Below are 15770 nucleotides of genomic sequence, written 5' to 3'. Positions count from 1 at the left end.
CTCTCACAGGCAGCATCCTAATACTCCCCTCACACTTGCAGCCCCTTCCCTCACAGCCCCCTCCCCTCCTCCTCTTCCTCCTCCTCTTCTTCCTCAGAGAGAGAAGCCACAGCCGACGGACGGACGGACAGGAGGAGAAGCAGGAGGAGGACGGACTGAGAGGGACGGACAGAGGGAGCGGCCCCTCCCCATCCCTCCCTCCCTCTCCTCCCCTCCCTCCCTGGCACTGGGCACAGGCTCAGCAGCAGCAGCACCACCACCACCATCCCAGCCTCCTCCTCCTGCTGCTGCTGCCTGGCTCCCTCTAAGCCGGTGCCCATCATCAGCTGCTGCTGCCGCTTCTCCTCCGGAGGTCCCAGCCACCACCGACGCCCCCAGAGGACCCCCCCGGCCCCTTCCCACCCCCAGCCTCCCCCTCCCGCTGCCAGGGGCCAGGTTGGCACCCTCCTCCTCCTCCTCTCCTTCCTCTCCCTCTTCCTGTTCTTCCCTCTCCTCCGCCTTCCTTTTCCTCTTCTCCTTTCTTCTTCCTCCTCTTCCTTTTCCTCCTCCCTCCTCCTCCTCCTTTTCCTGTTCTTTCCTCTCCTTCTCCTTCCTTCTCCTCCTTTCTCTTCCTCCCCCTCCTCCTTCCATCTGGGACCCCTCCTTCCCTCCCTCCCTCCCTGCCTGCCTCCCCCAGGGGACTGTCCTTCCTTCCTTCCTCCTCCGTGGCTTTCCTCCCGGGATGGCTCTGCTGGGGGAGCCCCTCTTCCAGGGGGGGGTCTCGCCCCTTCTCCTAGGCTCCTCTCTCTCTCTCTCTTTCTCTCTCCTTTTCTCTTTCTGCCGCGGAGGACAGCGCCCCAGGTAGGCATCCTGCTGCCCCTTTTCGGCCTAGCCTTTGGAGGCAGCTGGGAGGGGGCTGTGAAGAGGAGGGCAGGGGCACCGGTTGCCCTCTTGGGCTGGAAGCTGATGGGGCCAAGGGACGGGGGGGGTCTGTCATCTGGTCTGGGGAGCTGAGGGCAGCAGCCGGGGATGTTCTTCTGGCCAGGTGGCATCGTGCCAGAAGAGCCAGACCTCTGCCCACATCTCCCTGCTGCCTCCGCCACCGTGGGCAGGGCAGCAGCTTTCGCAGAGTGGCACAGGCTTGGATGGATGCCTGGTGCCAGCCTCTCTCTCTGGCCGATGGATGCCTGTCCCCCGGAGCGAGGCCCGGAGGATGGCTTCCTCAGGAGCTCAGGGCAGCTCTCGGGAACCTCTGCTGACAAGGCTGCATCCACACTGGAGAAATAACCCGCCGTGGCACCACTTTAACTCTTTTTCTGGCTCAAGGCTATTGGATTCTGGGAGTTGGAGTTTGTTGTGGGCCCCAAACAAACTCCAACTCCCAGAATTCCATAGCCTTGAGCCAGGATGCATAAAGGCGGTGCCAAACCAGGTTATTTCTCCAGTGTGGATGCAGCCTGGCATTTGTGCAGGGCTAAGGCAGGGAATACAGACGGGGATAAGGAGGTGTGTGTGTGTGTGTGAGAGAGAGCGAAGTGCTGGGGTGACAACAAGGCCTAGCTAGTTCCTGTGTGCCTTCCTTTCTGCTACCTTGTTATTGTTGTTGTGTGCTTTCAAGTCATTATCAGGGGGGTTTCTTGGCCAGTTTCTTCAGAGTGGGATTTGCCGTGGCCATCCTCTTCACCCTAATCTGCCTTTCCTTGTTCTGCTTTCCCACTTGCCAGTCATGCCCAGGTATCTATTTTTGGCTACTTTCCTTTGCCCCCAGGGTTATTGTCACCCATATATAGATATTCCCTATAGTCAGCATCCAAGCTCAACATAGAGATAGTAGGAAAACATCAAAGAAGTCACATGATGTCAAAAGCAGGACCAGCAACTCAGGAGTGTGTTTGCCAAACCAGCCAGCCAGCCTCCAGGAAATCCCAAACTTGGGGCTTGACCAGCCTCCCATTTTCAACCAAACATTTCCCAAGGATTTTGCAGGAAATTTTGGCATCTGGCAGGTTTTGTTTATTTCACTCCCTTGTTCCCACTTCTAAACCCATCCTAAGCTAACTCCCCCCCCAAAAAACATTCAGGGGTTGCCATGTTGGCCATACCCACCAAACGATGATACCTCTATTATTATGCAGTCAAGTTCCCTTGCATTTGGGGAAATTGCAGGGTTTTTAACACCTTGCCTGATGAAGAAGCCAATGGAGCTTTGAAAGCTTGCAGCATGTCATTGTCATAAGTTTGGATGCTTCGGCTTGATCTAATTCAGAAAGAGATGGATCTGGGTCACCATATAGACAGCAGTGAGTCTACAAGTGTGGTTGGGCTACAACTCCCCAAATCCCCAACTACTGGACATGTTTGTCTGGGGCATCTGGGGTTTGAAGCTTTTGAACCACTGATATAGAGGAACCTGCCTCATGTCAAAAGCTGGACTAGCATCTCTTCAGATCCCTTTTGACTCCTATGGTTCAGGTACGCTGCTAATAAATTACTTGTGTGGATTACAGTTTCAGGATGCTTTTGGCAGTGCAGCCATTGCTTATGGTTTCTGGGGCATTCTAAGAACTGTAGTCCCAAAAAAGTAACTTTTGCTAGTTCTGCTCATACACCAAAACCAATAGATACACACCAACATATGCAGTCAGCTTTCTCCCTCAGCTCTCTATGGCCACAAGTGCTCCCCTGATTCTGCCTGTCCTTAGGAAAATCCAGCTAGCGAACATCTTAGCCCTCAAGGTAGCTTCAGGCATGTCTCTAGGCAATGGCTAGAAACCATTCAGTGGAGCTGAGCAAGCATTTACTCACAAGTAGGGAGCAGAAGCTGAAATCAAAACACACCATGAGAATCAGTGGCAAATTTCTAGGGCAGATGTCTCAAACACAAAATCCACGTGATGCTTCAATCCTCCAATATATACGACTGCAAAAGAAACTTGGGGAGAGGGCATCATCCTCTTTAGGTCAGGTTTAAGAGGTGAAGATGAACTTAGGAGGAGGTGAAGTATTGAGAAGATAGAAATTATTGCTCTTTCAATGGGAAGAGGCTCCTTTAATAGACTTTTTTTTTTCAGAGCTTGGAAAAGTTGTGTTTTTGGACTCCTTGAATCCTGAAGTTGGCATGGCAATTCTGGTGACTGCAGCCCCAAAGCAGCTTCTCTAAATTCTGTTTTGGTGTGGCATGTGTGTGTCTGTGTGTTTTCATGGACTGGACTCCACTTTGTAGGCACATAAAACATATTATATGAGAGAAAGAGAGATCCTCCTTTACACACACATACACACATAATCATGTCAAAAGCTGGACCAGATCACCTTGGACCCTGGGCTAGTGACTGTGGTGAAGCTAACTCTCCCCAGTCCCAAACTTTTAGTGATAGTTTCCATACATTCTTGAAAGCAAATTACTCTCTTGATGCTGATCCTGTGAAATGCTTTCCTTGATTGTATGGACTCTGGAGCTGAGTTGCTGGTCCCGCTTTTGACATCATGTCACTTCCTTAATGTTTTCTTACTATCTCTACGTTGAGCTTGGATGCTGACATAGGGAATGTCTATATATCTGCATAAGAGGCTCTGAATGCATTGTTTATTTTAAAAGGTCTGGAATGCCCCCACTCAGGCACTGGGACAGCGAGTTTGGGGGAAGAATGTGAATTGTTTGTGTGTGAAAGAGAGAAAGAAAAATGATTTTTTTACACAAAAGCAGAAAACGAGGAGAAAGAGGAGCATGTAATGAGACACAGCAGAAACAAAATACTGTACTGTTTAGATTTACCCCACATGGGAAGTTTCAGAAGTGGTTATTCCAAAATGCTTTTAGGATCCTGGGAGATGTGGTCTTAGGCAGTGCCCTGGTTAGCCCATGTCTTAATCTAGCCTGCATGTGGTACAGAGAGAGAAAGAGAGAGAAAAAGAGAGAGAGAGAGAGAGAGAGAGAGAGAGGGAATGGTTCCATTGTTTCCTTTTCTTCCTCCTCCCCTACCCTCATGTATTTTTACAAACTAAAAATAATGTTTTAGATATGTGATGAAGTGGACTCTATCTCTTAAAAACTTGTGCCACAGTCTGTAAGGTGTCATCAAGTCTTTGGGTTTTGTTTCTTTCTTTGTTTGTTTGTTTCCCATATGTAATAAAATGGTATGGCTACCCTTGAAGAATGAAAGCACCTTTCAGAGATGCAAACATAACCTAGTTATGGAGTTGGCTGGTTTGCCTCACCATTGTGGCCCTGTTTTGAAAGGAATAGTGGCTAAAGGTAAGAGGCCCAAACCAGGAAGCCCCTGTGTGCCATGGGAGCTGATGGATCTTGTGTCAGTGGGGTAGGGAATGTGTTCTGGAATTTAACCTTTATTTAAAAAGAAGGAGAAGCTATCAAAGGACTTGGACCCCATTCTCAAAACAAGTCTGGATAGCTCCTTTCATGTTCAAAGGAAGACCCAGGCAGACACAGAAGCCCCCAGCTTTCATGGTCTACAAGTTTCCAAAATTGCTTTAAGTAGTTAATCAGAGCCTCAGTGTCACCTCCCCCACATCTGTAATAAGGGCATATTATACTAATGTTGACCTAAATTCATTTTTGTTTGATAGATGACCAAGTCAGTTGATAAAAAGCATTATTTTTTAATTTGAAAAACACCTCAAAATATGTTCTGATGAGATGCCAAGTGGTGTCTGTGTGTATTTATGTAGCTCTATTTATAGAGGTAGAGATAGATATAAATACATAAATAAAAAATAAATACAGATGCCAAATTGGAACCCCCTGCAGTGTTTGGTTGGATGCTAAATCTTAGCTTGTTAGTAGAATTCGGCCCAGCCTGGCTCACAAAACTGGTCTACGAGGATAAAGGCAGGGATGATTGTAAAGCACTTTGCATGCAGAAAAGTGTGACAGCAGCCTGATTAATATTAATGGCTGAACTAACCAAGGTGGCACAAGTAACGGAGAAGCTCTTTGATTGCATTTATTTATTTCCTGGCAAAGTGCTGATTCCTTGGGTCCCTAAATAGATTCTGGGAGCGGATGTTTCTTGGGTTCAGCCCTGATCGTTTCTCTCTCTTGGGGCTTCAAGGGTAAGCGACTGTCACTGACTGGGATGTTGGGTTGGGGGAGAAGAGGAGAGGAGGGAATGCTGTAAGCTTCCTTCCAGCTATACCCAGTTGGAGACAAAAGCTGCAAGCTTCCTTCCAGCAGCAATGTCTGGATGAAGTCTTTGGCTTCTGTCTAATTTACTTTCCTGGCTTTGGACCACAAAATAGGGAATTTCCAACAGAGATGCAGAGCACCCTGAGTGTGGAACTGCAGCCCTGTGGGGCCCCAGAAAATGAAGGAGGAAAGAGAAAGACAGCTGGGAGGAGTCAGTTATGAATCCTCTCTCTTTCTCATTCTCTCTTTCAGGTCCTGTGTGACAAGAGTGTGTAGCTAGGCAACCAGCTTAGAGATTGTTGTCAGCGTTGATTAGTGCCCAGGGCTAATTACCCCACTGGGGTCTGGAGACAGAGCACCTGTGGGAAGCGGTGAGACGGGAGCTTTCGCAGAGGCCCCCATTGGTTCACACCACCTCCTCAGCACATGCACAAAAGGCACACCTCCCTCTCATTAGGCTTCCCTCAGTCCTAAGGATGAAAGAGGAGCACGGTTGGATCAGACCAAGGGGACCATCCAGTCCAGCTACAATTTGGAAAGATTACCTTTGGAGACTGCAGCCCCAGAATCCCTCAGCCAGCATGGCCAGGGGTCTTGATGGCTGGGAAAGTCTGGAACTTGCTGGGTGCCTTCAGGTTGTTTCTGACTTGTGGTGACCCTAACGTAAACCTCTCATATGGGGTTTTCTTGGCAAGATATTTTCAGAGGAGGTTGCCATTGTTGTCTTCTGAGACTGAGAGAGTATGACTTGTCCGAGGCCCGCCAGTGGGTTTTCATGGCTGAGCAGCAATTTGAACCCTGTTCTCCAGAGTTGTAATCCAACACTTTGACCACTTTGGATTGGCTTACAGTCCAAAAAGCACAAACCTTCCCAGGTATTGATTTCAGTATCGTTTTTCCAACAGCAGCCAGGCTGCTTCCTTTGTGAACAAGCTGACAGTAACTTAGGGACATAGCAAAAACATGGTGGCAGCTTAGGGACACAGAAACTACCAGATCAAACAAATGGTCATATAACTCAATGTTATCTACACTGGGTAGGTGAAGTTTGGCCCTGGGGTCACAGGGCAGCCCCCCATTTTTTTTTTGGTAGCTTCTGACACACACACACACACTGAACTGCTTCTCATGGAAGCCAGTGGAGGGACAGTTTACCTTTGTAATATTTTTAATAGGTTGCAACCCCATACAAGGTGGAAACGCCTGTTTTTCAGAGAAATATTTTTTTCTTCCTGTATCCCTTTTTGACAATTTTGGGAGTTCATGAACTTGCCTGAGAAGAGATGCTGGGGATGGAACTGGAGACCTTTTGCATGCCAAGCATGTACTCTGTCCCAGAGCTATGGCCCTCCCTTGAAAAATGCCCTACTTCATCCACAGCAATAGCTGTTCAGAGGTATACTGTCTTTGAACCTGGATTCATTTAGTTGCCACGGTCAGCATCTGCTGATGAATAAGAGAGATTGTTTTTATCCTCCATACAATTCCCAGGCAGCCTCTAAAATCATCTAAGCAACTGGCCACCACCATATTCTGTAGCAAGGAATCCCATAAATTAATTCTGCGTGGCATGAAGGAATGTTGGCTAGGAGGCCAAGGAGATGGCAGTAAACAGTAACTTTTCCAAACTCTGCAGCTAAGTGGAAAATCCTCAGCCCAGCATGGCTTTTTCATACAGAAAATTTCACATTCATTCCCTCACATCTGATAGGATTGAGAAAGATCCCTGCTGGAAATCTCAGAAAAACACTGCTGGTGAATGTAGACAGTACTGAACTAAATGCTCCAGTGGGCTGCTGTGGTGCTTTCTATATTCTTAATCTACTTCAAATCTGTTTTGTTAAGTGACAGTAAATTCTAGTAATATGAGATCAGAGGCAAACCAATCTGTCTTATCCACTTTCTGTTCACTATGCAGAATATTATACACATCGTATTGTATTCTCCCCACCTCCGTCAGTGCCACATTTATCCCTCTCTTTTTTCATCCTGCTTTTGCTCAGCTTCTGCAATAGTTTTTCCTAGTATTCCACAGCCTCCCCTTCTTTTTTAAAAGAAGCCTTGTTCTGCTTTACTCTCAGAAAAGGTCACTTATTCAAATGAATGCAGGAACAATCTTTTCTTGCTACTTTGTATTTGGAACCCACCTTGGCTGCCACAGATAGTCTCTTATTTTTGTTATAAAGTAATAATGTATTCTTTCAAATCTACTTTTATATATTACATCTTTAGTGGTTCTCATCATCATCTTTATCCTCATTGAGTTCAAAAGTTTTTTTAAGGACTACAATACTCACAATCCCCCAGCCATGATCATTATGATTCCCATCCTTATCATTATCATCATCATCAACAACAATATCCTTTTAGCATTTGTTCTCATAAATGATTTCACTTTCATTGTTTCTGTATTTTTTACAACAAACCTATACAGTAGGGCAACATTGTCTGCAGATTTCATATGGTCTGGGAAGAGGGTAGTTTGTGTAATAGCTGATGGACACTGACATTCCTAAGATAACGTAAATTCACATTCAAGTTGATATTTGAGTAAATCAAATTGAAAAAGTATTAATCTTGTTCTGAAAGCTAGGAAGAATGGAGTTGTGATTTAATGGATTCCAAATCTTCTGATAAAGCCTGATAGTTGAATTGCATCTTCATGCTATTTGATTTCTCATTGCCTTTTCATAGGGATGGACACAATAGAGAAACCCTGTTGTTTAGTGCCTTATTATTATGGTTAGATTTGTGTAGATAAATGATGACAGCTTTCTGATTCTAAAAAGAAAAAAGGCAAAAGCAAAATAGAAACAGTGTTATTGCCTGGATTATTAGGTGAGGTGGGGGTAGGCACCTTAGATCAGGATTTGCTTTCAGATGATCTCAGATAGCCTGCTTGAGAATTTACTTTACCATACCCCCCTCCCCAAGCTCAACTCCAAAAATATGCTCCATAAAAGAACACGCAGAGAGCATATATGTGCTGCATGAGAGGATCCTAGAGCCTAGGAAAATCCTTTTTGCACTACACCTCCCAGAATCTCTGAGCCAGCATGGCCACTGTATTTTTAAAATTTATATATTTTTTTGTTTGTTTGTTTAATGTATAATCCATCTTTCTCCTAATATGGGATCCAAACCAGCTTTCAATCAAAGTTAAAACAAAATATGCTAAAACAGTATAGAGTATGAAAGTGTAAAAAAACCACAACAAACAATCTGATGAAAACATTACTTTAAAGCAGTTAAAAACAGATTTAAAACACCGGGGGAGGGGGAGGAATACACACATGCCATTTAAAATATCATTCTGCCCCAACTAGTTAATGGCTGAAGGGCTTTTTGGACCTGCTGGTGAAAAGAGAGCAAGGAGGAGGCTGACTGAGCCTCCCTTGGGAAGCAGTACCTTAGCCACAGAGGATCTGTCCCATGTAGCCACCAGGTGAGGCTGTGAGGGTAATATTTTCAAGATCTAAAACATTGCCATTGAAAGAGGAGTAGAACAGGACATAGGGACACAGAGGATATACCAAAGGTGGGGAAATCCAGGCTACATGTGGGCCCTGGGACCTTGCCTTGCGGTCTCCAGGAAAAAAAAATCCAGATCCCCAGATTACTCCTAAAGGGAACAAATTCAGTCAAAAATATGCCCTAAAATAACACACACCCCCACCAAAACCACCACAACACACACACACACACACACACATTTTTGTTGTTATTGTGTGGCTTCAAGTTTCCAATTTATGGCGACCCTAAGGGCATAAATCATGGGGTTTTCTTGGCAAATTTCTTCAGAGGAGGAGACACTGTGACTTGTGTGTGTGTGTGTGTGTGTGTGTGTGTGTGGTGTGTGTAGGCATATTTCTCAAATTGGATGTTTAATGAAAGCCTCAGGTAGGGTGGGGTTACAGGGGAAAGAAATGGCCCACCTTGTCCTATACTGATTTAAGCCATTGGTCCATAGTTGCCCAATACTTTCCTCTCTGATTGGTGTGAGGTTTCAAACAAAGGTTTTCTCAAGGTTGATCTGAAGCTCTGGCTGTTTCCATTCTATGCAATGCCTCTGCAGTGTCACAGAGGCCCTTGGCCTCCAGAAACCTCAGACAGGGACTGCCATGAGAACTGAATGACAGCTGTGATCCCCCCTTCTCAAATCAGGGAGGAAGGATGAATAGCACCCAAACAGGTTAGTTGGAGCGAGACAACCACCTCAGTCAGCAAAGGTAGTTCCTTGGCTGGCATCTCTAGCACCTCACTTCCAGGTGCTTGTGCTACACAATCTGCCCTATTCCCCTAAACTGGTCTGCCCTCAGAAGCAGTGGAAAATATTATCCTTTTGCAGGTACTCACAAGGAAGCCAATCAGCTTCTGTACGTGGAATGGTAGGAGGGGACCATCTTATCCTTTGTGTCAGGCAGCAGAATGTCCTGGGCCAGCCCTGCCCATAATAAGTTCAAAGTAAATCAGGGATGGGTTTCTGCTAGAGGATCGTCAACTCACAAGGATCTTGGCTGGAGATGATAGGAAGATTCCACCCCCATCATGATCATGATGGTGATAATCATCATGATCATGATGATGACGATCACCACCATCATCTCCTCCTCCTTCTTTTTTGGAATTTTGCCCTCTGTAACGTCTCTCAAAAAAGAAGTAGAGGCCATCTTTAAGGCCCCAGAATGAACCTCTTTAATTATAGAAAGGGATACAAGAGGCATGATTTGAACAGAGGACTTTACAGCAGCTCTTAGCTCACTAAATGTTATGCCAGCTCTCCTTGATGCAATGACAACTAGAAGTTGCCATGTTCGTAGGGTGTGGAGTTGTGAGTTTTACCCTATCCCCTCTCAGCTTCAGAGAAAGGCAAGGACATACCGGTACTCCCTCTGAATAAATTCTGCCAAGAAAACCCTGTGATAGGTTCACCTTAGGGTCACCATCAGTTGGAAATGACTCGAAGGCACACAGCAACAACAACAGGCATTAGCATTTTGTTTTTTTGTGGATTACATGGTCTACTCAGGAGAAGCCCATAAGCAGAGCATGAGGAAGTAGCTGTTCAATGCTCTATCGTTCCCTGAGCTTGGAAAAGTTACATTTTTGTATTTTGGTCCCCTCCCCATTACTTTTTATTTTTTTGCATATATTAGTAATTTTTTTTTCTTTTTCACAAATGGGAAAGTATACATACTTGCCAATATGCCCACTGACTAATGGAACTGGGCCTTCCTTCTGAGCAAGAATGCACAAGTATTGAATGGTCCAGGACTAGGCACCTAGTGTTAGGGTCTGCAGCTGAAGGCTTCTCAACTAGCTGTGCTCAGTTTCCCTACTGGCTACTGCACTTGTTTAGTTGCCAGCTGAGTTTGTGGTTATTGTTAACTGACTTCCAGTCAACCCCGACCCATGGCAACTCTGTGGATGAAACATCTCCAAGATCTGCTGTCCGCCAGTGCTCCACTTAGGTTTAGCAAATTCATTGAGTCTATCCATCTGGTGTGCAGTCTTCCTGCCTTTCTACTACCCTTTCCTAGCTACCTTTCCTAGCATTATTGTCTTTTTTAATGAGTCATGCCTTCTCATGATGTGGTCAAATCACAACAGCCTCAGCTTCAGTATCCTGGCTTCCAAGGAGAGTTCAGGCTTGAGCAGTTCAAGGACACATTTGTTTGTCTTTTTGGCTGTCCACAGTATCCTCAGCCCTCTTCTCCGGCACCACATCTCAAAAGAGTTGATCTTCTTCTTATCCGCTTTTTTTCACTGTCCAGTTCTTGCATCCATACATGGTAATAGGGAATACAATGCCTTGTATGATTCTGACTTCAGTGCTCAATTGTATATATTTGCTCTTTAGGATCTTATCTAGTTCTTTCATAGCTGCCCTCCCCATTCCTAGTCATCTTCTGATTTCTTTACTGCAGTGTCTTTTTTTATCTATGTCTGATCCAAGGTATGGGAACTCTCTTACTATTTCAGTTTTTTCATTGTCTAGATTAAGTGTATGTAGGTCCTCTGTGTGCCAGCTGAGAGGTCAAAAACGGGGGGTTGGGGAGATGTGTTGGGCAGTGGAGTTTTGGCTACTTGGGTTATATGAGCCAATGGTTTGGCTCCATGTAAGGCAGATGCTTATGACTTACGCAAGGTTAAGAGTGTGGGTAGAAATGCTATGTGAGCTTATGTGGACTGCCAATGCTCTGAGAGATTCACTTGTTTTGAATGTATGTCATTGTGGTACCATTTTACACTAAAGATGCATCAGCCCATTATATCTGTATGTATCAAAGATATGTCATCTGCTTACCTATCTTCAAAAATTATATTTGTCCCAGCTCCCCAAACATATGTTGGAAGAAATGATGCTTTTCTAATTTGCAGGGTTATATGTTTGTTATGGCAAACATTGGTGAACCACAGAAGTAACTGATGGTTCCCATGACAGTGGAATGGGCTTTCTTTTGTGCTTTTATCCCAGGTGCTGAACTTATTTTGGGGCTATATAAGGTTTTGGAGAATTCCATTAAAGTTCTGTCTAAAATATGGAGTGAATTCACTGTCTCAGTGACAAGGAAGCCACCAGCTAGCTCTGCTGGCCTAAGACATTTTGCTGGCTGAGGGAAATGTCCACAAAGTTCAGGTTGTGAATATAGTTGGCCCATCACATTTGCAGTTTACAAGTAACTTTAGTGGATTTGATTGTTCATGAGTTTGCTATCAATAATTAAATAGGATTTTTTTTTAGTTTTGCATCCTACTGGGGAAAATCACAGATGACTTACGTAGACCAGAAAACGTAAAGAAAACTACTAGTAAAAAGAGGTTTAGTAAGTCATAAATGCACAAAATAACACATAGTATCCCTTATTCCCCTTCCACTACTGGAGTTCTTGTCATTCATCCTCTCTGGCCACATCTGGAGGCTGGGAATGCCCTGTGGGATTCCTTAGCCCATAGAGACAGAAATAAAGACTGAGTTAAGGTTTGTGTGTGTGTGCAGGTAGAGAAATTTGTGGTTTTTCCAATTTTATGGAGGTCCTGCACCCCTAATCCCCATTAATGTACAGGGCCAACTATATAGCTTCCTGCCATGAGGCAAAACCACGCACCCAGCCTCCTACACCATCCAGTAAAAAGCATTGTGCACATGTGGACTACCACCAGAGCCGTCTGTCTTGTAGATTCAAGAGCTGAAGGAGTTAATCTTTAGATTCATAGGAGCCAAAATGCCTAGCTGTTCCAATTCTGGGGCCAACTTTGCTACTAGGTGCATTATGAAAGGACAGAGAATTGTTGTCTCCTTAATGGTTAAGCTGGGCACATGGGATTTATTTTTGTTTGATGTGCCAGAATAACTGGGCTGGCTTTGGTCCTATGAAGTGTAAGTTTGGCAAGTGGGTAGTTAGCATTCGTTGGTCTGCCACGAGCAAAAATACGTCTCACTCTAGTCCTGTGCTATACTATAGCCTACCTAAATTTCATGCCCAGCAGATGAGTTGTACTCTAATTCCTAGCATACAAAGAAAGCATATCCATATTGACAGGTTATTTGTGATGAGAAAGGCTGGAATTGTGTGTGAATTCTTGCGGTGTGTGGGTATATTTATGAGGGCATGGAAGTTTTTAGATAAACTCAATGTGAAATTACTGATGTTTTCACAAACAAAATCTGTAGCTTGTCACTAAAATCAGATCCCTTACAAGAAGACTGGAAGGTAGCCTATGTGACATCAGTTTTTAAAAAGCTATCAAGGGCAAAGCCTATGGCCTGTTACAGACAGCCAAAATAAAGCTGCTTCGAGTCACAGTGGAGGTATGGTGTTTCAATGATGCATGCGTCCTAAGAGTCCAGAAGTCGCACCAAAGCCACGCTCCAGCCCTAAGGACTGGAGCGTGGCTTTGGTGCAGCTTCTGGACTCTTAGGATGCATGCATCATTGAAACACCATACCTCCACTGTGACTCGAAGCAGCTTTATTTTGACTGTTTGTAACAGGCCAATGATTCTATGAATAAGTGTAATGTTTTTCCTGAATAAAATGATAGAAAACATTATTAAGGCCAGATTAACTAGCCTCAGAGATAAAGTTTGCTGATGAAGATTCAGCATGGTTTCTGGAAAAGGAACTCATGCCTCACCAATATTTTAACATTCCTTTGATAAAATCAACAAACATAAGCCAAGAATGATTCAGCAGGCATTATATCTGTGGACTTTGCTCAGACTTTTGGTGAAGTGCTTCCCCTGAGGCTTTCTAAATTTAGTCATCAAGAGAATCGCTGAGCAACTGGCAGCCTTTCCAGATGTTGTTGCACTGCAGCTCCCATCATTCCCTTCCCCTTATCTATCTTGGCCACAGCAGTTGAACAGCATCTGTAGAACACTGTTGACCAACTACACTGCAAACCAGTTAATTCAGCCTGATGAACAACTGTGATGACTATGTCCAGATCTGCCATCTCCAGGAAAGGTGCTGTAGCACTCTAAGCTGGTAGAAAGCACTCTTTGCCATCACTTGAATAGCTATGCATTTTAAGGTGGAGTGTACATGGTTGTCTTCTGCATGCATTTACTGTTGCAAAAAGACTTCTGCTCCGAGGTTTGAAAGATAAACATTCACCATCTGTCATTCAAGAGTCAGAGGATCTTACTGTTTTAGTTGCATGTGACTGTGTCAAGAAAATGTATTTTTGGAAATATGGGCTGAAATCCTAGCTCTGTCCATACAGTTTTGCATCATCCCCACCCAGCAGCTGTTATGCCCCAGGAAGGGCTGCTGCTGCTGCTGCTCACCAGTGGGGAGAGAAGGGAGTAGGGAGCTGATTCAGGCCATGAAGTAGCAGATAGACTCAATTAGGTGGAGGGTAGAAAGGAGGATGCATTCATGGACAGAGCATGCCCTCCTTTTCCTTCTCCTGGGAGCCTAGAGCAGTCACATCTTCATGCTCTGAATTTCCTCCCCTACTTCCTCCCTGGTAACAAGCAGCAGTAGCAACCTTCTCTCCTAAGGCTTGACAGCTGCCAGTCAACAGGGAAGGTTTGGGACAGAGAACAAGGCTAAGAAAATAGTCTTCTGCACCCTGTTTAAAAAGAGATGTGCACATACAGAAGCCACACTTATGCACACAGATGTCAGTTCCAGGATGCCAGTCAATGTGAGATTATGTTAATGCTCCATGCTGCTATCCTATGTACTTTTCCTTACGCCCCTTCCCCATCTTTTTCTCTTTCTTTGTAATCATAATGTAAAGCTCCATTAAAAAAAGAGTGGAGTATACTCCTGTCTTGTCCAAGGCAAACTTTATTATGAATTTTCTTGATTTTAGCAATGCAGTGGGCCCCAGGGCTCCCCAGGGATACCAAAATCCCTGGATACTCAATTCCCGTTATATACAATGGCAAAATAAAATGGTGTCTCTTATATAAAAAGGGAAAACAAGGTTTGCTTTTTGGCATTATTATTTTAAAAAAATATTTTCAAGCCACGGATGGCTGAATCTGTGGATTCAGAATTTGTGGATACAGAGGGCTGACTGTATTATTTAATGGGGATGTGATGTCATATTATTGCTGCTACTATTAAATAATTAGGAGTCAGAGATCCTTGCAGACATTCTCTTCCAGAGATCGACAAGCCTTTCTTCATCAATCTTCTGTCTGTTCCATACATTATAGATCAGAGTGCTATCAGCTGTAAAGGTTGGGAGGCACTAATAACGCAGGGTAACTCAGCCCCCAAATATTGAGAACAAATCAGTTGGGTGGAAAAATGGCAGAGTGTGTGTACTCTGAATGAGGTATTGGATGAGAAAGATATTTTCCTGCCTTATTCATCATCGATGCAGAAACATCGGCTTGAGCTGGTACATGTAATTGTAGAATTCATTGAGTAATGTTTGCAGACAGTTACTTGCACAATCTCAGATTTCTTGAGGCGTTGTGTATGCCTCATAATCTTTAGCTAACTGGAAATACTGTAATAATATATAATGATATACAAAGTATTGAAATGATATTTAGAACTGTCTCTGTATGCCTCAAAGGATATCTGGGAAACAGTTGCTGACAACATAGTATATGTTAGAGGCAGACAACTTATGTGCTTTGCAGGACCATACTGGCCCCTCTCCAAACCTGAGGGAGGCCATACATATACACACCCTTGCCAACAAATTTGTGGGGGGGGGGGGGGGGGGGGCGGGAGTATAAAAAAAAACCCTAATATATCCATTTGCCTTTAAAACAAATCCTGTGATTGCTGTTGCACCATGTTTACAAGCAGAGTAGGGCTCCTGGGAGGCCATTTGGAGAGCAACTCTGCTTCTGAACAACGTATATTGAAAGGGCTCACCTTGTTTCAAAGAAAAACTGGAATTGTTAGTGGTAAAATGGAGCTGGTTTGCTGCTTCTTAAGCATGGAGGCTTCATAAGGGCTATAATATAATTGTTGCTCACCTTTCTTTTATGAATGAACGGGAGGAATTTTAAGATCTTTCTCACTGTCATCACAATATACTAGTCTGATCACGTAACCATATTAATTCACAAGTAAGTCCTCCAATGTTCAATGATGCATATTTCCCACAGGTAAAAATGGTATAGTGTTAAAGGCTCAGGTCACACTTACTACTTTGGAGTAAGTCCC

The 15770-nt window shown here is 44.4% G+C and overlaps 1 protein-coding gene across 2 annotated transcripts in view; it reads left to right on the top strand.

Moving 5' to 3' along the window:
* Positions 1-659: 659 nt before the first annotated feature.
* GABBR1 (gamma-aminobutyric acid type B receptor subunit 1) overlaps positions 660-15770 on the top strand; it is a 196954-nt gene continuing 181843 nt past the window's right edge. For both annotated transcript variants that reach the window (XM_042452359.1, XM_042452358.1), the window contains exon 1: positions 660-840. The gene's annotated coding sequence lies outside the window, so the exon portion shown is untranslated. The remainder of the gene's footprint in view (positions 841-15770) is intronic.

This window comes from Sceloporus undulatus, chromosome 2, assembly GCF_019175285.1.
Source record: "Sceloporus undulatus isolate JIND9_A2432 ecotype Alabama chromosome 2, SceUnd_v1.1, whole genome shotgun sequence".
Classification (NCBI taxonomy): domain Eukaryota; kingdom Metazoa; phylum Chordata; class Lepidosauria; order Squamata; family Phrynosomatidae; genus Sceloporus; species Sceloporus undulatus.
The sequence above is the reverse complement of the archived record's forward strand: the minus strand, read 5'-3'. Positions and strand labels throughout refer to the sequence as shown.